Below are 23,680 nucleotides of genomic sequence, written 5' to 3' on the forward strand. Positions count from 1 at the left end.
AACATGACTTACGTGGCGCGCTCATGGGGCGCTGGCGGCCGTTTCGCTAGATTTATATACACCAAAATTGGTATCTTGTGACGTGACCGTGTAATGAACATAAATAACACGAGTTAACATGACAATCATGACGCGCATGTCATGTACAGCATGACTTACGTGCCACGCTCATGGAGCGCTGGCGGCAGTTTCGCTAGCTTGATCTACCCCGAAATTGGTATTGCGCGACGTGACTGTGTGACGAACATAAAAACACGAGTTAACATGACAATCATGACACGCATGTCATGTACAGCATGACTTACGTGCCACGCTCATGGGGCGCTGGCGGCGGTTTCGCTAGATTTATATACACCAGAATTGGTATCTTGTGACGTGACTGTGTGACGAACATAAAAACACGAGTTAACATGACAATAATGACTCGCATGTCATGTACAGCATGACTTACGTGCCACGCTCATGGGGCGCTGGCGGCGGCTTCGCTAGCTTGATCTACCCTGAAATTAATATTGCGCGACGTGACTGTGTAACGAACATAAATAACACGAGTTAACATGAAAATCATGACAGGCGTGTCAGAGCGTATCTATCTATCTATCTATCCAGCCGCCTACGACTTTGTGCTCTCCTGGTCGCTTGGTTCATCGAATGTGCACCAAAATTGGTATGGCGTAACATGACTGTATGACGAACATACATGACAAGTCATAACATGACAATCATGACACGCATGTCATGTACAGCATGATTTACATGCTAGGCTCATGGAGCGCTGGCGGCAGTTTCGCTAGCTTGATCTACCCCGAAATTGGTATTGCGCGACGTGACTGTGTGACGAACATAAAAACTCGAGTTAACATGAAAATAATGACACGCATGTCATGTACAGCATGACTTCCGTGCCACGCTCATGGAGCGCTGGCGGCCGTTTCGCTAGCTTGATCTACCCCGAAATTGGTATTGCGCGACGTGACTGTGTGACGAACATAAATAACACGAGTTAACATGAAAATCATGACACGCATGTCATGTACAGCATGACTTACGTGCCACGCTCATGGGGCGCTGGCGGCGGTTTCGCTAGCTTGATCTACCCCGAAATTGGTATTGCGCGACGTGACTATGTGACGAACATAATAACACGAGTTAACATGAAAGTCATGACACGTATGTCATGTACAGCATGACTTACGTATCACGCTCATGGGGCGCTGGCGGCCGTTTCTCTAACTTGATCGACCCCGAAGTTGGTATTGCGCGACGTTACTGTGTGACGAACATAAATAATAGGAGTTAACATGAAAACCATGACACGCATTTTCCTCAATGACATAGAAGACGATGTATGCAGCTCTTTGCTGGCTGCTTCGCATTACATCGATTCCCACAATGCGTGGGATCTGCCGGCTTTTTTGTACAGCGAAAGCTGTTATGAGATCAATTCAACGGCCGTTTTTGGTGGCGTAGTTGTCTGCCGCCGCCGCCGCCGGTGTCCGTAACCACTATCGCTCGAAATAAGAAAAAAAAACGAAATAAGAAAAAATTGCCAGGATGGAACGGGGTTCGAACCTGGGCCCTCTCTGCGTGGGAGCCCAGTGTTGTACCTCAGAGCCATGCCGGTGCTTGGAACTGCCTTGCAAAACGACGCTATACAGGCTTCATGTCCAGAAGGAACCACATTAACATATGTAATTTAGTGTGGTAGAAGAGTGAAATAGCAACCACGCACCACACAACGCGAATTCTGTAACCAGGCGTCACACAATGCGAATTGCGCAACGAGTGGGCTGTTGGATGCTTCCAACCCACTACAAGGGGCTCTGCAATAATTCTTCATCGTCATCGGGCACAACACCAACAAAGTGCGCATAATGCCTTAAATGTTTTTAGCGGGTACCACGGCTCTCTGTTGAATGACGAAAAATGGCATAGTGGCTGCTTCCCTACTTCACAGAAATTATGATTTATAGCGAAGTGGTTTCCTCGCAAGTGTTCTTGCATTGGTTGCCAAGGAAGCCCATGAGCCCATCATCCATTTCCTCAGGGTCTCAATAAAGTTCTTCCCCCCTCTCTCTGTCTCTCTTTCTCACGTCAATGTATGTTATATTGCATGGTGGGAGAGTTAGATAGCGACCGGGCGTCACACAATGCGAATTACGTAACTGGTGAGCCGTTTAAAGCTTCCAACCCATTACAAAGGGCTGAGCCACAGTTCTTCATCGACATCAGTCGTCACGTAAACAAAGTGCACATAATGCCTTACATATGTGCAGCTGAACAACCTCGCTTCTGCGCACAATGACGAATAATGGCGTTGTATGTGCTTCCCAATTTCACAAATATTGTGATTTATGGCGTAGTGGGTACCTTGCTAGTGTACATGTATTAGTAGCCACAAGAGAGTTTACAACGGGCTCTAGAAATGCCGCTCTTCCAGCTTTCGCTGTGACTGTGCTGCGCTTTCCGCGCAGGCCTGGCATTTTTTTCAATTATATCACCAACCAGCCTTGCAAGATTTACTATACCCTACTTGCTGCGCTCGATGGCAAGTTCCACGACACTGTCTATAGTGACTTTAACTCGGCGTCGGTTTGCATGCGTTGCAGGCCTTCCCTTCGTCCGGATATCGAGAATGGTGATATGTAGTGTCCGAATGCACGCCCCAGCGACCGTAGCATCTGAGTAAAATGCAGAAAGAAATCTCGAAGGCTATGCTTTTGAAGGCAGCTGATACGCCGGAAGTAACTGAGGAGCCAGAAACGCGTCGTGGCCGCGATGTTTTCAGACAGACTACACCTTGCATCTACTGTGTTTACAGAGTAAAAACGCAAACTGATTGGTGGGGTTAATACAGCAAAGCTTTATACTGTAATAAGACTTGCGCCCCGAATTATGTTGAACTCTCAATAAATGTCCAAGTTATATGGCTTTATTCAAAAACGCTGAAAACTTAATTGAACAAGATTCAAGATGGTAAGATGAAACCTAGCGCATTCTCTAGTTGAGTCTTCAAAGTAATCAAGTCTCGATTGAACTCTCAGCTAGGGACTTCGCGTAACATGAATAATACAATCGGTCTCCTAAAAACGAACGTACTGTACAGAAGCATTAGAACGCTGTAATGGGCCGTCCTCTTGAGCGCCTTCTAGTGGGTCGCCCTCTTCGCCTCTTCTCGGAGAGCACGCCCCTCGTGCTCTTGCTCGTGAGAGTCTGCGAGTCTGCGCTCTGTCGTTACTGTCGTCGCTGCACATCGTCGCCGTCGATCCCGCCGTCAATAAACGCATTTACAGTACAAATTAATTCTAGTCCACAGAGTGTACGATGAATCAAAAGAAACAATTCCTTCATAATCAGGGACGGAACGCTACGCTTAGAAATTATTCTCTTCTCTTAACAAGCGCAGAGCAATTGCATGATTCCAACGCTTCAACAGATCGGACTTTCATCAGTATTCGTGACAGATCGTAATAACGTAAGTGCTAAGTTAGTACCGCTTCTGATGTTATTCGTTACGTATGTGCATACGCTGCGGTCAGTCGTCTCGTTGTAAAAGCACCGCACGTGTTACGCCGCCTAAGTGTGACAACGTGAGTTATTTTCCCGAACTGTTCCGGCGGGCACACCTCACTTACGTGTCATTAAGAACACCGCACTGGGACGACGCCTCTTTGGGAGTACGGCGAAAGATAATTAGGGAGTGAAACGTACTTCCCGTGCAGCACGCTGGAAGGTAGAATTAAAGAACCGACTTTCCGAAGACAAATCACGGCCAGTTGCAGCTCGTACTGCGCACGCAGTGAGTATTATTCATTCTGACAATAACGCTCAGATAAATAAGTATTGCGCTTGATTGCTGTTGCAACATAAACTTATTAATTATGAATTAAAGCCACCAGTCGGCACTGAGCGCTACGGTCGCATATTACAACGTGAGTTTGTGTACGCAACCACAGCGGTAGAGAAACACTTGGGCATCAGCTTCTACTTCGGGAGATACCGTGTTCGGTCCCCAGTGCCGGCCGGCCACCCACCGGTTTATGGGTAAGCGGACTGCGGGGGTGGCGCTGCAGCAGTACACGAAGCTTTAGTCGCTTGGAGGTATCCGAAATTGCTGGCATGGTACCCTTGAGTGTGTGTACGCATACATGAAGCTCCAAGTAACATCAGTTTACCTTATTAAAAATAAAAACAGACATCTGGAGTCTTCAACTCATCGTCTGGCGAGAAATTTCAAACGGACATAGAAAAAAATCTAGTCCACTAGAGCAATGACAGTAGAGAACGAAGTATAAAGAAGCCCTCCTTTTATCAACTCACAATAGACAGCTAAAAAACAAGGCACCCTTCTCCTTAAAAGGAGTCGTTCGATTTTGTAAAGAGCACTCCACAGACGTGCTTAGAAACTTAAACAGTTTCTTCTGGGTCCTACACAAAACATTTTACAAAATATACGTAAAACGAACCAACTGTATTGGAATTCGGCAAGAATCGTTGCAGAAGCGACAAGGAGGACCGTCATGAAATAAACATGACGTAGCATAAGGCTCACCGTGAAAGTGTAGGGCTTGAAATATATCACTAGACTTGTTTTTATTTCGTTTTGTGTTTTCAATTTGAAGTAAAGGCAAAAAAGATAGTAGGTTTAAGAAACATGGTGTCTTGTCGTCTCTATAAGTACGTAGATATTGAGGAGCGTGCTTACCTCCCATCTATCCGTTCTTCTTTCCCATTCCATCTCGGGCCTTTCGTTCTTTAGTTTTTTTTTAATTTTATTTCGGCAGCATGTATATGTATCGTTAAGGACATATACCTCTTTCCGTAGTTCCGTTCACAACGCTCGAATAAGACTTTTCACGAATGTGTGCCTAACGTTAAAATACATGTAGCAGACTACAATACTCGATTTCTTTAAATGACAGTAGTTAGTGTAACCTAAGGCAGAGGTGTTCTGTAACAAACGTCTTTGGTACAATGAAACCAGACTTGCTCGCATGGGTTAATAACATACTCTCAAGAAAGCAAGTAAAAACATGGCAATTACAGATCAAATAGACACATAAAATGTGTAATCAAACCTGAAGCAATAACCATGCATCTGTGGAATAAAATAAAAGTGACAAATCGAGCGGCTATAGAATTTTATGCAACTGCGATCTAAACACGATTATTTCTGAAACGTAAAGAAATGGGATCGCAGTTGTCAACTGGAAGAAGGCAGAAACGACGATTTAAAGGAGCCCTGCAGCACTTTTTCAAATAACCATCGAACGGCTTCACTAAAGGAGTTTATTGCCCCACGAATTGACCGCCGCAAAAATTTTTAGAATCCGTCAAGTATTAGCCGAGAGACAGATTTGTCGCACCTTGTAATTGCTTTCCCTCTTCTCCCGTCCCGACGAGTGCGCTGGAAACTAAGCAGGGAGGGATGGCACGGAGGAAAGAAGTTTCGTCACGCGCATGTCATGGCCTTGAGCAGTCTTTTTTTTTTATCTTCGAACGTGCGGCTTACTTTCAGTGTGATCACGAGCACGTGGCGCCCTCCCGCAGCGGTCGCGGTAACTATGCAGATTACGATGCACATATCAGCCAACAGCCGTGAATTTGGGTATATGGCGTGGTAATTTGGGTATATGGCATGATTTGTAGAGAGAAGAGGGAACAATTTGTAGTTGATTTTGAGAATTACTCGTAAATTCCAGGCCATGTGCTGCGCTATAATGTTTGGCTCGCTTGTTCTCAGGAGCCTCGACTACGGACGGGCAGCGTTGTCTGACCATGTTGAAAAATTGTTGCAGGTCCCCTTTAAATTACGGTTGGGCTACCAATAATTCACACAAATGTATCGGCTTAGAAAAGACGTAGGTCTCGCTTAGTCGAGATAATTAACAAAAATATATTAAATAGTGGCATAAAACGCACACTTTCGTTTGTTTGTTCGACCTCCGAACAACATGGGTATATCACCGAATCCCAAGTTCCCATAACCGAATAAGATAGATTTCCTATCCCTATATTCACTTTCTTGCAATAATCTGGCTCCGTAGAAGAGTTTTTGAGGGTGTGTACGTATATCTTCGTGCTTAATGTCTGTTTATATTTTGTATAATTTTGGCATGTCGGCCAATAATGTTTGCAGTAGGGTTTGTTGTAGCGATAGTTGCTACGCGTTACTTCGAAGGGAAAAAAAAAACAGCGTGAAGACTGGATACTAGAGAACGAACACACGACACGAGCGCTGGCTATCAAGTGAGCGCAGTTCATTTCGGCGAGGAAATATGTAGGAAGTAGAGGTAACAAAAGAATGGACATGACTCGTTAACAGTACCACGATAAGGAGAAACAGCAAAACTTCTGCCTCTTGTCAAAACAGCGTTAGCTAGCACGACGAGTACATAATCTCTTCTTCAACAAGAGCCACCGATGGTTCACTGACGCACATTTTTCCCCTTTTAATGATAGCGAAAGCTACACTTCATGCTTTCTCCGGTCAGGAGAAGGGAAACATTTGCGTCACTGAATCATGGGTAGCTCTTGAAAAAAATCACACCATCTCCCCTAAAGGGACCATAAGGCGACGCGAAGCAGCGTTTCGGCATGTCGAGCCCGCGTCTCAGAGGAAAAGTGGAGAGGGAGAAAGTGGGGGAGGGGAAGGTGAGAGGGGGAGAGGGTGGAGAGGGGGAAGTGGTAGAGGGAAAAGTGTGAGAGGAGGTGTGCGGAGAGGGGTCGCGCATGCGCAGTAAGGGTGGTCACGCGAACTCCGCCATAAGATGCTTCGCATCTAAAAGCGGTTATGTAGTCGTGCTAGCTAAAAGCTGCTTTGACCCGAGGCAGAAATCATGTTGTCTTTACTTATCATGGTACTGAAGTTAACGAGTCATGTTCAATCTTTTGTTATCTTTACTTCCTATACTATTTTACGGATGAGTTTCGGTGCCGCCATAATGGGCTCTAGCCTTGCCGTATTGTATCTTCAACAGCTAAACGAACAGGGCTGCGCTGACGCATGCGCATGAAAGCGGTTGGGTTGGTGGATTGGACGTTTCATGACTTTTTTTAATTCACATCGCGATACACAAAAATGAGAGAACACTTGATTAACAGCCTAAGGTGGCGGCACCCATGTGTCTTATACAGGATCGTCTACATATTTTCTTGCAGCAATAAACTGGTCAGCGCTCGCGTTGTGTGCTCCTTCTCTTGTTTTTACTCTTCGCGCTGTTTTTGTTTTCCATTAGTTGTGTGCAGTGTTACGTTCTATAGTATACCTCTACCCCCCCCCCCCCCCCCCCCCCATTTCCGTAGTGTTGCCTTGTGACGATGTAATGCAAAAAGTAGATAAAGCGAACTATGCATACTCGAGCAAAATACTTAATACTCGAGCATACGTAGCAAAATAATTAATATTACGCAGGATACAGGAACCCTCGCTTGCGAAAGTGCGGCGTCTACTGCCACAGTCCATTTCGCGCCCGAATGTGTTTTTGTTTTTTGTTTTTTTTTGCTTGTTTGTTTGCTGCGCTTTAACGTCGGTTATTCTACAAGTCTCGCCTTGGCTCCGGGTCCAGAAACGAAGGACGTGGGCTGAACAACGGGTTGCAGCGATTAACCTCGTTACACGAGCAAGCACGTCGCGCAAACAGCGCCGCTCGCGCATAGATGAAAGCGCTTACAACGTTTGCCTACTCCGCGCCGCGGCGTGCATATAGTAGCGTTAGAAGTCCTCTACGATGCTCGGAATAAAAAGGAACAGGTATACACCGAAGTAATTAGGCTAACGAACGCGGCGCGGATTTCCAGGTTTAGTTCTTCGGTTGTCGTCCTCGCTTGTTGTACAGGAAGCCCGGACCGGAGCAAATGCCCGAAGCATTAGACGATAGCATGTAACAAGAGAGCGAAAACGTTGTTTATGTAGATGTCATGCGCAGCTACTTATTAACAATCCCCGCGTCAGGCAAATGAGGCGGCGAACAAACCTCTTCCTCGTGGTTTATTCGATATCGCTTTTAGGGGCGAAGCTCCTTAAGGCGGCACCCGTTCGTCCCTCGTAGTCGTAGTCGTAGTCCGTAACCAGTCTTACGCTTTGACCTCCAAGGTGGTGCCGGTGGGAGATTTTTCCTGTGCGTTGTTGAACAATAAAAAATTCGCAGCGGTAGCTAAAAGCCGACTTCTTCTGTCTCTCATTCCCATTAGCAGCCATTCTTTACCTCCAAGGTAGTGCCTGGTGAGATTTCTCCTGTGCGTGATTAAACAATAAAAATTTTGTTCAAAACGCCGTTTATTGATGAAATAAACCAACGAAAGACGCCAGATGTTTTGTAAAAGCAAAACGGAAGAACGCCAGATGTTTCTAAAGCAAAAGGAAAAGACTCCAGCTGCTTAACGAAAGACGCCAGATGTTTTCTAAAGCAATGGTTTTCTAAACAATGAAAATTCGCAGCGTACATGTAAAATTAAAGTGAGCTGCAAGTCGTCATAACTCATCGAACCTTTAGTATAAACGCGCCCTATCTCACGTCGGTGATGATGTACTGGGCAGAATTCACGGAAGATTCACGGTTTACCGATGAACCTCCGCAGCTTCGCCCACTCATCATCATTCACTCCGTGGATATGCTGTGATTTTTTTCGTGTACAACGAACAGCGATTGGAGTTATGGTATAGTGCGTGTAACCGAACACGGATGTTGCGGGGCGCACAAGAACACATTCATAGATGTTTTCTTAATAATACATAGGTGACACGTAGTACGTATTGCCAAGCGATGTATGCAGAAAGGCCGCCAACGATCTGGGTTTCGGGTAACCCCGACCGAGCCTTCGTTCGATGGCGGAGTACTTCCAGAAAAAAAAATTAATAAAAGCTTGATATCGAGCGCGAGGCCTAAATGGTTTTCTAAATGCTAAAGACCTGATCCGGCTATGTGGAAAACCAAGAGCGAAATGTTTAACGGAGTATCAAATATACGTATAGCATGCGCACCTATTCGAAATATTTTTTTTTCCTTTTGTCAAGAAGGTGATGTATCGTGATGCGAAAGATCTCAGGCAGTAGTGTTCGCGGACGTCTTAAAGTACTCATTGTATTCTTCTCTGGCCGCCTAGTGCGCGGTCTAGTTAACATGACATGCTAATATTTTTAAACTTTTCTTTTTTATTTCGCAAGTTACACTAGAAGTTACGTATTATATTTTTCTCATAAACAAGTTAAAGCAAAGGAATGCGACCTAAACTTGCGCACAGGACTGAATTCGTCCATGGTAAGCTCGCAATGAAATGAACACAACTTCACGCGCCTTATTTCACTTTATAATGAAGGGCTCGGTCCCTTTCGGTTCGAAAGCCCAACAAATCTCGTATTGTTGATGAACTGCATCGGTAGTGAAGATCTGCAGCTTGCCAGCTCCCACTCAATATCAAATTGGCTACCGCAGTTTCTTTTCTCTATCGCACGCCGTACTCTGATCAGCTCCACGAAAGAATGAGTATTCGTAATAAATACTTTGATATCCAATTTAATATGCGCATGATAAGCAGTTTCACGCAGTGCAGATGGAAAATCAAAAAGTGTATTTAAAAGAATGAAAATGTTTTGCAGCAATAGCTCGATGGCGCTTGATGTTACAAAAGCTTTTCGTCTTCTATGTATCCAGGCATGTGTACGTTATCTGAATTTTACCGCGCATTTCTGCCAGCCATATGCTCTTTGATTTTCAAGTTTCTGATACTTCTCCCGACTTCATCTATAGTACTGCACTTGAGTCTATGCTAGAAGCGGTCGCTTCGCGTTGCATGCAACATACAGAACAGGGCACTGACCTCTCCACCACTCCCCACCCTCTTTTTCCTTAAAGCCTTTAGAAAATGCGACGAGTGTGTTGAAATGTAACTTACATAGACAAACAGCTGCGTACATAACGTATTTATCGACTGATATACTGCATCTAGATGACGGTTGAAATGGCTCTATGTACCGTACTGCTTTAGAAATGAACGACGATGTAGTGGATCGTAAAACTGTGCGGAGGCCCTCGAATAAGACCTCTAGGTATTATATTTTCGGCTAATAAAACGATTATCTTGATCATGCCGCGTAGGCAAGATAACCGCTGGTCATAAGAGTAACAGACTGGATTCCAAGAGAAGGCAGGCGTGTGACGGGGAGACAGGTGGGCAGACGAGACTGAGAGGTTTGCGGGGATAACGGGGCCGCAGAGGGCACAGGATCGGGTTGATTGGCGAGCGATGTGAGAGACCTTTGCTCCACAGTAGGTGCAGTGAGGCCGATAATGATGATGATGATGATGATGAATAAAACAATACTAAAATTGCATAAAATGAAAACAGAGCCGAAAAAGAATGGACAGACAGCGATACAACTTACAAATTACTATACTGCGGTACCCGTAGATATACTCATGCGGAGGTATCGTAAGCGTAAAATCAAGTTCATCATAAGTTGACTGATCATTTAAACGGGTGCAACGAATGGAAAGTAGCGCGAGATGCCTCAATTGTGAAGCCTGAATTACTCCAGGAGGCTAGGAGTTTCATGGAAGCCCCACAAAGGCCACGCTATCAAAGTGCATCTTAAGCGGCATCTCACGCACCTTATAAAACAATCTTCCTATCATCGTCAAGCCAGCAGCAGGCACAACCGCCACGAGCCGTTCAGTTTGTCAGCCTGGACGTATCCCAGGGCTAAACTTTAATACTATTTTAAATGCCACATTTAAGGATATTGTAGTCAAACCTTCTCTATATCATTTTCTGGCTACTTATAATGCGACTGAATCGATACCGCGATGCACCTGTTCTAAATAACTTTCACACGCTCCCGATCTTTAAGATAATGGCTTTGTCTCAGACCATGTTGTGGACATCTGAACTACTACTCACGCTTTATGTGCACTTTTTAGTTTGTTGCACGAGAAGGCACAAGGTAGCGTAGTGAGAGACGTCCAAAAATAGTGTCATCGTTAATACCCGACTAGTGAACCAATAGAGGCAACTTCTAGAAGGATGTATTGACAATGCCCCGCCACCTGTATGTTCGGTTGTGGCGTGGCATCCGCAGGCATCTGCATAATGATTCTTTCGAAGTCACGTTCGAAGTAGGATGCCGAACTTCGACGACAATGACAGCGGACTGCGCGAGCGGTAATGATAGTGTGACCCAAGAAAACGACAGTGAACCTACACTCGCGAACACAGAAGTCAGGTACTCAAGACGAACTCTTCCTTCTGTGCTGATAGTGGTTAGGCTTTGTGGTGTATTACTTATGCGGGGTGCGCACTCTTTCGAGGAGAGGGCTATCTGCCGATCATAAATCCAGAAAATGTACCTCATAATCGAAAGTAACGCAAACTCGATGGGACAAGATAATAATAGTAAATAACTGTTGTGGTTTAACGTCCCGAAACCACGATATGGTTAAGAAGGAGGCCGTAGTGGCGGGCTCCGGAAATCTCATCAATCTGGTGTTCTTTGACGTGCTCTGAAATCGCACTGTACACGGGCCTCTGGCATATCGAAACCATGGAAATGTGACCGCCATGGCCGAGATCGAACCCGCGACTCTCAGGTAAGCAGCCGAGCACCTCAGCCACTGTACCACAGTGCACATACTCTCGCATCTATGCATAGACGATATTTTGAGTCGATTCTGCCTTTCCTTTACCTTGCTTAGTGATGATCATACCGCCATAAATTAGCAAAATGGGTCAGGAATAAAATAGGTGGCTGTAAAAGCTGAACGCGGAACCCGCAGCGAAGGCTTGATAAAGCTCGAAAGTCATAGAAAGCGCGGACGAGGCATCAGCGCCGACGTTGTCGTCGGCAACAAGCGGTGTTACGGTAGCCTCGGCGATGGGATTATAATTGAGGCCATGCCTTGTTGAGGACCCACTCGGTTGTGCCTCGCCATGATGGCATCGCGTGCTCTTCGATCCGCGGCCCACGCGAACGGCGCAGCTGTTGCCGCGCAGTGCGCGGGACAAGCACGCCGAGCGTGGCACAATCATCTCGCCGGAATGGAAGAGAAGCGACGCGTGTGCCAATACGGGGTATAAAGACACGGCAGCTGCCACGCTGATGAGCTTAGTGAACATCGACGCCCACCTCCCCTGTTGCAGGAGCGCCAGAATGTCACGCTGTTCTTCCCTGCCCTTCAGATTAAGATTCATGCTCCGTGAAAATGCAGCTGCGTTGTCGCGTTGTGTTCTTTCGCTTTGCATGAAGTACAGTCGCGCGCGATTTGAAGGTGATCGTGCGAGCGTCAACCAAGAACTACAACAGCGCCACGTCCCAGGATACCCTTTCGAGGAGAGGGAGGTTTCAGGCAAGCTTCACTCACTCTTTTTGCTGTTCCTTAAGCTGCGATCACTCCCGTCTGAGGAAGACACATATTCATTTTTTTAATGAAAACGCGATATATTTTGTTCAACTTAGCAAGCCGTTTAAACAAAGCAGTGCCAAGCACCAGCTTTACCAGACCTTTCCCAGCAAGTTTGCTATCGCCCGCGGAGATAAGAGCCAACCAAGAATACACTTGGTCGCAACGAATGCAAAACTTAAAATAGAGAGAAAGGGTGTGGAGTTCGTCGTAGGGGCGATTGTTGCAGCATGGAACAGCCAAATAGGGCGAGAAGAATACCTGATCTTGATTTTCACTGTTCCGAAACTTGCCGCTAGGCCCCTTGGACGCTAGGCCGGTCGACGCTCGCGCGGTAATCTTCGTATCGCGCCCGACTGTACATGTTCTCCCTTGGACAAAAGGCTCTAGAATGTGGACTCCACGGCAAATGCGAACTTTAGCTCTGCTGAAACACGACCTTTCTAATTGAATAGATAAACGGGCAGGTCTGAAACACTGCTACACGTTGAAACTTTTAATTAGAAGCTATGCTTCTAGGCATATATATATATATATATATATATATATATATATATCGGTTTTGGTTTCGTCGTTAATTTTGGTTGAATTTCATCATTTCATTGCGCCACCATAATTACTAGGGGCCAAGGAGGCAGGCCCGTAGCCAGGGAGAGGGGGGACCTAGCCCCCCCCCCCTTGCTACGGGCCTGCCTGGTAATGATTCATAGATGGTAAAGGCAAAAGAGTCAGTCAGTCGGCCTTCAATAGCCCTCCAGGAAAAGGAAATTTCCCTTTTAGATTATTGTAATCGTTAACAGTGTTAAGATTAGTTGCCTTGTATCTAGCCAGGAGTGCCGTTGTGAGTTTCTTGCCTTGTAAGAGCATGCACAGTAAGAGTACATTGTGATGTTTCACCAATAAAAATTTTCAGTTTAAAGTTAGCGCTCGTGTCGTGTCTACTCTTCCTTGGTCCCTGTTATTTCGCGCTGTTTTGCCTCTACCAGTTATGCTTCGTATCTGCACGTGCAGTGGCAAATTGCAAAGGTTGGCACGAGTGGCTGTTAAATGTTAAGTAACTTAAGTCTATGACTATTAAGTGCTCTGTTACTGTCACAGACGTAGCTAGAGCTGGCACAAGTGACTGTCAACCGAAGCGGCGAGATTACAATAAGCGGTGCCGTGCTTAGAAAAAACTGATTGATAATTTGGAGTATTATATACTCAACTATGGGAGAGTGTGCGGAAATGAGCAAATATTGGCTTCGTTGGGCTCATTAAAAAAATACAGGTTGTGAAAATTAATCAAGGGTCCAGGGTTGCCAAAGGTGGCTACTTTTTGCCAAATTGGCGAATTTCAGAGGCCTGTGGCGACCTAAAATTATGAATGTCAACATGGCGAAATTTTGGCGATTTTCGGCTTAGGTCTCCACTGAGTTATGCATCCTAAGCTCAGTGTCTTCCCAACGAATGAGCGGCAACATTCTCCGTATTTTTCTTGGTTTTAGACCCACGAGTAGAATGTGCACATTACGCGCCATTCGATACGTCCGTCCTGTAAGTCGTCTGTATCTCCTCAATTCATCTAGATGCAGGAGGTACTGGAACGTCCCCCAGCAACATTCTAGCAAAATGTAAGTCAGCGGACTGCCTTGGAAACCACGAAGGGGCAGTGTTTGACTATAAGTTTATGGCTTTAGGTGCTTTAAGCTTCTCTAAAGTTTCGCTTCTGAAGAGGCTAGACCTGTTCCGTCCATTTGTTTGTTCCGCCAAAGATCCAACTGTTTCGAATAGCTTGGCGACTTATTCACTGTTTCAGTAACCCCAATTCAGCACGTAAAGACGATTTTGTAATAGCGAAGAGAGGCGGATACGCGGCTATTCGTGCAATAAAAAAATATTTATTGAGGCATTTTCCACTGTTCTCGGCAGTGTGTCGGAACGGAACGAAAACCGAAAATGAAAAACGAAAAAAAAACAAAATTTTTGACGGGAACGAGAACGTAACCGAAACTTTATCTATTATTTCGTTCCGGCGTGAAACCGAAATTTTTTCAATCGTTTTTCGGTTCACGAGAAAACTTCACAATCCGGAACAACTGAGCTCGTGCAGTGTGAGCATATCTCAGGGTACAGTATTAGCGCGTAACTCAGGCAGGAATTCCAAAGCAAAGATATGTTTAAATTGTGAGAACAACTAAAACAGTGGCAACCAGAGATGTTTATATTAACGCAAGTGGACGTTTGCGCGCCTGTCACGCAGGCCATAGTGGAGAGGGCATTGTCGGCGCTGAAGTTTGTTACAGCGAAAGCTGTTATGAGATCACAACAGCTGATTTTGGCGCCATAGTTGTCCGCCGCCGCCACCGGTGTCCGTGACCGCTATCGCAAAAAACTCAATGAGAAACACATTTCTAGGATCGGATGGGATTTTAACCCGCGCCCTCTACGTGGCAGTCGGGTCTTTACCACAGTGCCACGCTGGTGCTTGTCACTCCTTCGCAAAAATACTGTATACAGGAGTCATGTCGGTGGAATGAATCGTGTTAACATGTGTAATATAGCGTGGCAGAAGAGTCGAATAACAACCTGGCATCACACAATGCTAACAGCGCAAAGTTTGTGGTTTAATGCTTCCCACTAGTGTTGCGGAGTTGCCACTTCAGAACTGAAATCACTCCGAAATCATTCCACCTTTTCGCGACCCCGGAAGAATGGAATAAAATGGAGATAAATGCTTGGAGGAATGGAATGGGAATGGAATGAAGCGCCTTTTACGCGCAATGGAATGTGAATGGAATTAGAGGTGTGCACGGGCTCCGGGTAGCCCGAAAGCCCGAGCCCGACCCGGCCCGCGGGCCGGGCTCGGGCGGGCCGACGTATTTTCACCTCGGGCCTGGGCCGGGCTCGGGCTACTTGGAGTTTTATCGGGCCGGGCTCGGGCCCGGCGCAAAGCCCAACTCAAGCCCGAAATATAGAGAATGAGCGGGAATTGTTTTCCAGCACGCATACAGCGCCTTTTCGGCGACCGCCCTTTACCGCTTTTCCTTTCCATTCGCTACTTTAAACAAAAGGGGAGCAGGTAAAGTACTGCCTCTGTTGCACTCCGAGAAACAGAGAAGTAACAACACCTGAGCTAGTGACGGCGCCACGCGACTGTTCCGCGTTAGACTTAAAGGAACACTAAAGGCAAATATTAAGTCGACGTTGATTGTTGAAATAGCGGTCCAGAAACCTCGTAGTGCTACTTTTATGCCAAGGAAGTGCTTATTTTGAAATAAAATCCCGTTTTCGTGGTCCGCATCGCGTTAGCGCACTTCAAATCACCCGCCTGAAATCCGACTTTCATACGTCACTGCTGCTGTGCCCAACGTTGCCCGCCTTTACTGCGTGGCCGCCGACACTAGTAGCAGCAGAGCGAAAGTAGCGGGACCCACAGCAGCAACAACGGCCATCGAAGCTTGCCACAATCGCTGCAATGGATGTGGACGGAGAACTTGACAACGAGACATTGGCTCGCGACGCTGAGCTCCAATTCAGCGACTTGAGCCGCGATGAACGCGGTATGCTGCTGAGGGCTCGTAGTGCCGGCATCGTTGCATGCGGCATTTTGTCGAACTTTCTGTCAGAGCGACTTTCACGAGCGCGCAAAACACACGCGGCAGTACGCGATCCCGAAACTACCACTGAGACGCGACCGCGTCAGCGAAGCAGGGCGCCAGGCGAAGCGCAGTTCGGCGAAAATGGAACCTTTGAACCACGCGCGCCGTTCCCCATGGCGACGCCACAGAGGTTCTTTTTTTCATGAATCAAACGGAAACGAACAAACGGCATTTTATTACGTCTTTTGATGCACGGAAGGTTCTTTTTTATTGCTGCTAGTTTGATTACTAGTGATTTATTGTAGGCAGACTCTCATACGCCATCGGGATCACTTCGAAAATGTCCTACTCGTGGCGTTCATCATGTGATACATTTAGCTTAATTTCTCGGTAAGTAGGGCACTGCTGTTGATAATTGTCGTTGATATTGTCGTTTTAGAAGTTGTTATACATTGAGCTTTCAATCTGACATAAATTGTTATTTGCCTTTAGTGTCCCTTTAAGGCCAAATCCCATATGAGTGAAAATGCACGCGACAGCGACGAGCGACCCGACGTAGATCGCATTCGTGCAAGCTGACGCTTGCATGGGCATACCCCATACACGTGACGGCTTTGGCGAGCGAACTTTATTGTTGCTGGCATGAGGCCATCTACTTGTATAGCGAAAGTGCCGCGAACAGTCTCTATTAGAGGATGCTCGTCGTGCGTCGTTTGATAATATTTGATATGCTCAATAAAATGCCAAATTACCGGAAAACGATGTTTTCTTTTCGCAGCGAACCTTCAAAAAGGCGGGCCGGGCCGGGCCCGGGATTGTGTTTTCGTACGTCGGGCCGGGCCGGGCGGGCTCGCAGCCCTTTGCCGTCGGGCTCGGGCGGGCCTTCGACAAAGTCAGCGGGCCCGGGCCGGGCTCGGGCTCGGAAATACGGCCCGTGCACAGCTCTAAATGGAATTACGTCTTTTTCCAAAAAAGAGCACGTTTCCTTCTACGTGCTGTTTTGCAAACTTCAAACATTAGTAAGTCAGAGCCTCGAATTTAACAATAAAGCAGTATTTTTAAAATAGCTTGGCTGATTACAAGCCCGATACATTTAAGTGCAAAGCGCCTACTACAAAGAGAGGCATAAGTTAGTGTACAAACAAATGCATTATCCCAGAAGATATGAAGGGAGAAACAAACTACCCCTGCGCTTTGGTTCGCGTTGATACCCTCACACGAAAGTGGCGAATACTCTATGCACAGCCTGATCTTTACCTCACGAACAGTTTAGTACCCGACACACGTAAATAACCTTTGCGACAAGGAAGACACTTCATACCTGCGCACAAGGCGAACACAGAAAGTTATTCTCACCCCATCCATGCTTGCGAGGCACGCTTGAGAAACGTCAGTGCTGACGAACAGTGCGGCCCAGTGTTCCGTATTCGATGCAAAGGCACAAAGTGCCCGAGGGGTGCACTGCTTCAACCAATTCCAGCATATCTAGAGGGTTTTGTTCCCCATTAACCAAATCTTAGTTTTCTCCATATTCATGACCGCTCCAGACGCCGCTGGCAAAACTGCTTAGTCTTCTTGAATACTACTTTTGTCAGCATAAAAATACGCTATGTCGTCATTTTAGCATTAACACATTTAAGCTTAAACATTATTAAACCATCACCATTCGTTCAAACATGCTAACCATGCAAATAATATAGGTAGCGGAAGAACTGCCCCTATTGGGAATTAGCAGGGTGGTTGTACTGCACGAGATATGTCACCAAGTTACTATCCCTCGACCTTCGTAACGTGTTATGCGTACTTTTGCAGTTCTTAATGTATATGATGACATCAGCTTTATGGGGCGTTCATTCTTAACTCGATAAAGCTATCAAGATGCCCTTCCTACGTTGAGGAATTACAGGAATGGAATTGGACTGCCCGGCCATTTCCAGAGGGCGAATGGGCTAAGTTTTTTCATTCCGAGGAATTGAAAGGAATAGAATAGCGCCAAGTGCTAATTCCACTTGGCGCTATTCTGGAATGGAATGGAGGCGCCCATTCCGCAACACTGCTTCCCACCCACTGCAAAATGCTCAGCCATAATTCTTAATCATCATCAGCCACAGCACAAAGTGCACGTGCTTGCAGATGTGTAGTGGGTACCACGATTCTCCGAAAAATGACGAAAAATTGCATAGTGGGAACTTCGCTACTTCAGAAAAATTACGATGATTTATGGCGTAGTGGGTACCTTGCATGTGTACTTGTATGAGTTGCCCCAAGAGACTCTACAATGGGCTCTACAAAGTCAGCTCTTCGAGCTTTCGCTGTGACTATGCTGCGTGTTCCGCGCAGACTTGCCGCCTGGCGATCCTTTTATCAGAACAGCGGTTTCGGACATCAGAGAGTACACTCAATGACGTGCTGCTTCTGAGATCGCGCTCACTCCCTTGACACAAAGCACTGAGCCTACTAAAAAAAATCTTGTCTTTTGAGAAAATAAATACTATGACTTTGAAATTAATACTGCTTTGTGCAAGTTGGCAGGAATTCGTGGTACAAGTACATCCGCTCCTCTGAAGAACATGTTTTACCCTTGTCCCAATTTCTTAAGAGGAGGGCAAGTAACTAAATCACAAATGCAATGTTTTTATGATTGCCTTAACTTCACATTTTTGCATTAAAAGAGCATTACGAACCGTTACGGAACATTTTTTTTTTCGTTCCCGAACAGAAACGGAACGAACTTTTTGCGGTGGAACGAAACTAAAACCGAAACGAAAAACATTTCGTTCCGACACCCTGGCTCTCGGTGAGCGTGTGCAATGAAAACAATTGCTATATAACGTTTTGCATTGTCTACCTGATCATTAATAACGCATCGGATTGACGCGTGTCGGTATAAGTGACTATAAGAAAGGCTCGGTGGCGTCTGGCATCATATTAGTTCACAATGAAAAGGTGTAAGGCTCACTAATGATCGGTTCCTGTAAGAATTCTGCCGTCTTACCGCCTTCAATAAACCTTTTAATTTTTTTAATTCATAGAAGGGTACGTGAGGCTGTCTACAAACACCGCTTTCACGGTTTTCGCCCAAGGTTTACCACACTTTACCTTTGAAACGTGCGGACAGGGATGGAACGATATCATGAGCGTTTCATTCATTCACCCTTGCGCCACCACGCACATCTTGCGGTTATTCGGAGAAGCAGCACCATGCACTCCCATGGTGAAGCGGGCGATACGACTGGCATTGACAAACGTCAATATAATTTCAGGGTCTTGGATGGAACTGTATTCTACGGGGCTATACGTGAGTGGAAATTTTTATTACTAAGTATGCCGAGCATATCTAGAATGGCGACTTTTTTGGCGAAATTTGTAAAAAAAATGGCGACTTTTGGCGACTTTTTCCTCCTGCGATTTGGCGACATTTACTCGAAAGCCAGTGGCAACCCTGCAAGGGTCGACCACTGCAATGTCTCCCGCAAGGAACTGTGCAGACCACCTACGAGTGATATGCGAAGCCCTGTTTTCGGACGCCTTCGCTGCAACGGTCGAGGAGAATGTTCGCGTCGGGCCGCGGCGGCAGCGGCTGCTGTCGAGTACCTCGTCTCCGAAAGACCAGTGCGCCAAGAAGGCATTGATGATATTCAAAAAGATGTGGGTGACCTTTCCTTTTTTTTTTTTTTTGAAGTGAAGTGCTTTATTTTTCTTTACATAAACACACTTATACAATTACCTGGACTGATAGCCAAGTAAGGCTAGTTTCCGGTCCAGTGTTTAAAAATTAAACAGACAGGTCAATTACACAGTTTAACAGAACGACATTCAATAGTATTCAATAATTAAAACAAACCACATAATCCTCATAAACAAAATTTTTCATACAGTACACCTACATTTGTTAATGTAGGTTCATTGGATATCTTGGTTTTCAATGAAAAATAGGGGTGTGCGAATATCAAATTTTTCGAATACGAATCGAATACGAATATCCACCTTCGAATATCGAATCGAATATCGAATATCAAAGGAAAAATGCCTCCACAGTAACAATATTTTATTTAACATGTAGCTATTTGAAAAAAAAAAAAAACATTAACAGCCTGACTGGCAACAAAACATACACAGCTATCTCCAGAACACAATGTCCAGGCTAGCACAATGCACATCACAACGCAAGCAAATATCACGGCACAATGAAAGTAATGACTAGATGTTATCATGAAGCAATATGAGTTGCTCCACATGATCAGGCAGCAGGCGCTCCCTTCTAACATAGACAACCCCCCCCCCCCCCTGCCACTGAAAAGGCACGCTCGCTTGGAACAGAAGTGGCTGGTATAGGGAGGTACATGGGGCAAAGCTTTGCCAGACTGGGGTATCTGAAGGTGCCTACAGTCCGCCACCAGTCTTTCTTCAGAAGTGGTCCCGCATAGTGAACGAGTGGTAGTGCGGCACGTTACGGCCGCATAATATTGAAAATGTATGGTTACATGATCGCCAACAGCGCTGCACGTCGGAGATGCACCAGCAATAAATCATACGTATTGGGGCGCTCGTCGCAGGCAGATATCGTGCCTCCGTGTACTTACGATGTGTATCGCTCCTCTCGACAACGTTTTAGCTATACGAACGCAGCAGAAATGTGGAAGACGAGTTATTTTATGCATGATAATCGAATCGCATGTTAGAATTTTTCGATTATTCGAAGTTATCGAATATTCGAAACTTTTCGAATACACGATTTTCGAATCGAATACGAATATTTCGAATGCAATATTCGACGAATATTAGAAACTTTCGAATATTCGCACACCCCTAATTTTGAAAAAGTATTTACTAGATAGCTTAAAGTTGACGATGAATCGTCCGAAAATGGTGATCGGACGTTTTCAAGTGTTCAATAAGTGATGTGGCTCACGCGCGCACGTCAATTTCACCAGCTATTAAGGCGAAAGCCTTAGATGCTTCATCAAACGCGAAAAGTGACCGTCGGCGTCGGCGTCGGCGACGTCAACACGAGTGATGCAAAATACAATCATCGTCGTGTGATGACGTCGTCATGTGACGTCATCTTGACGTCACAATCACATGATGATGTCGCCCTATGACGTCTACATGGTGTCACAAGTCACGGAAGTTTATGACGTCACGATTTCTCTATTACGTCACATGATGACGTCATCACACCATCGCCGCTTGTTCAAAGGTTAATCGATCCCGGAGGGCAGTGCAAAACCACGTTGGTTGCGAAAGGCTTCATGAGGGGGGAGGGGTCAGTACAGTCGACTGGGAAGAACAGGAAGGTGGCTTTCGCCTTTCAGTCGTCTTAGCGAATGCATAAGGAACCACGCGACTTTTGACAAGGAGGACGAGGAGGAAAGGGAGGGCAAGGACATGAGTGCTAAGGTGTCTCGATGGCTGCTCTAAACTGGAAGGAGGAGAAAACGGGATCATAAAGATGAGAGGAAGGTAGACAACAAAACACGCGGGCCCCACCAGATTAAAGGCGTTCGCACAGGCCCAGACGCTCTCAAAAAACACAAAGGTGTCTTCGCAGCCCTGTCGGCGGACGAGCGATATGGACGCTTTCAAATACGGGCAGTGGCAGCTAATCCAGTAGTCGTAAATGCGTCGGAGAGTGGTGTTTGTGACTGGCCTGTATAACAACAAACTCCCACCAAAACTCTTGCAAAAATTCACAACGTGCACTGGCTATTATAATCGGCCCACCTATGCTTTCTTTTACGTTGACTCAGGGATAGGCTGGCTTTTATTTCTCGTCGAAGCCGACCACGAAACCAAGTGTGTGTCAAGCATAATGGTATCTCAATAAAGGTCGTGATTCCATGCCGTATTTCTGTAGGAGTATCTAGAAACAAAATAGTTCGCCCTGCGACGCCTCGGCTTTTGCCCATAGTGCCAGCCTCACCTGCAGAATCTTTGTTCAGTGATAAAAGAGTTCTTAGCGCAGTCAGTCAACTGATTGCGCAAGCTACAAATAAATCAAGGCCCGATTATATTCACGACATTATAGGCAGTGCACGCGCGCGAGAAACGCCTCTTCCACTGAAATACTTCTCAAGAAAATGTCCCTACTGTTACATAAAGTTTACACCTGATGCATAATGTCCCTACTGCCGGGGTCCTTGAGGCCTTGTAAATAGAAAAAAAATGCGTCATGTTCAAAAGCGTGCGCTTACATGAGCTCTATAGCGTTGCATAACTATGCATCGGCTTCCCAAACCAAAGCAGTCCTTGAAAATTACATTTCTAAACCATCGACGCCTCCTCAACTCGCACCGTTCCTTCCCTCACACTGACTCTCAGGAGCCCGAAGACCCAAGGGGAAAAAAAAGAAAACGTGAAAGTGTTCCAGAACAATAAAAAGGTGATTATTTTTACGAAAAGCCATACAGAAGTCAAAGTCAACATATGCTAGATGTAGTACAATGTCGCGCATTCCCAACAGAAATATATTCATATTTGAATTAGACGAGGACGTAGGTAGAAAGAAACAGCACGAGCGCGAACTATAAACTAATTTACTCAACAAGTAACAACTAACCCAACTGTCAGTTATTTTGCTCAAAATATCTTTGCAGATTGTTGGCGGGCCTGAAATATATAATATAGAAGACAAGGATCAACGCACTCCGGTACGTTGATGATTATTTAGTTGTTTCGAATTGTGACCCGCGGGACATTGAACAAAAAAGCAAAGTGCTGCTTGATTTGTTTTTAGGAGTTATGAGCCCACTTGGCCTAATGCACGAGCTCCCGGTAAATGGCCAAATTAGATTTCTAGATATTCGGTTTCGTTTCAAAGATGTTGGCGTCTGCTGGTACTATGAGCCGCGTGCTAACAAACCACTTCTGCCTTTCGAGTCCGCCCACTCCGAGCTCGTTAAACGAGCTATTGCCACGTCGTGCCTCAAGAACGCTCTTGGCAAATCTTTGGCCCTCACTGTGGTTCAGAAGCGTTCGAGCGTCAAGCTCAAAGACTGCTCAGCGCTGGGTATCCCCAACCCCTCCTCATTTCGGCTGCAAAGAGCCTGCTAAAGAAATTGCGCCATCGCCCGCAAAGTTGTGATGCCAGCGCACCGCGCAGGCAGAAGGTGGCTGTGATACCGCATGTGCACAAGCTTTCTCACAACTTGAAAATGGTGGCCCAGCGGTACGACGTGAAAGTGGTATTCACGGCACCACACCGGCTGTCTAAGCTCTGCAGAATGACCGACCCAGAGGCAAGGACGCAGAGGCAAGGAAGCAGCAGGTTTGTGGCACAAAGCACAGGCGGCCCCTTGTTGAATGCGCAGATGGGGTGGTTTACAAAATCCCTTTAAAGTGAGTAAAAGTGTACGTGTGCCAAAACCGGGAGATGCGTAAACGATAGGCTAAGGGAGCATGCGAACAATGTAAAAAATGCGCGTTACGGTAAGGATGTTGAAGGTTTCCTAGCCAGTCATTGTACAGCGTGTCAGGACTGTGCACCCGAGCTACATAACACTTCAGTCATTAGGAAGAGCAAAATGCGAATCACCCGAGAAATCATAGAAGCAGAACGCATTTCCTATCTGGGGGAGAGTTGTGTAAGCGTACCTGGCCACCCGTCTATAAGCGTTCCTTTTTTGTGTGTGTGTGTGTTTACCTATTTTTGTCCAAGTCTTCGTCAATTTTTTTCTTCACTTTCCTATCTCCTTTCCTCTTTTT

This window comes from Rhipicephalus sanguineus, chromosome 2 (assembly GCF_013339695.2).
Source record: "Rhipicephalus sanguineus isolate Rsan-2018 chromosome 2, BIME_Rsan_1.4, whole genome shotgun sequence".
Classification (NCBI taxonomy): Eukaryota; Metazoa; Arthropoda; class Arachnida; order Ixodida; family Ixodidae; genus Rhipicephalus; species Rhipicephalus sanguineus.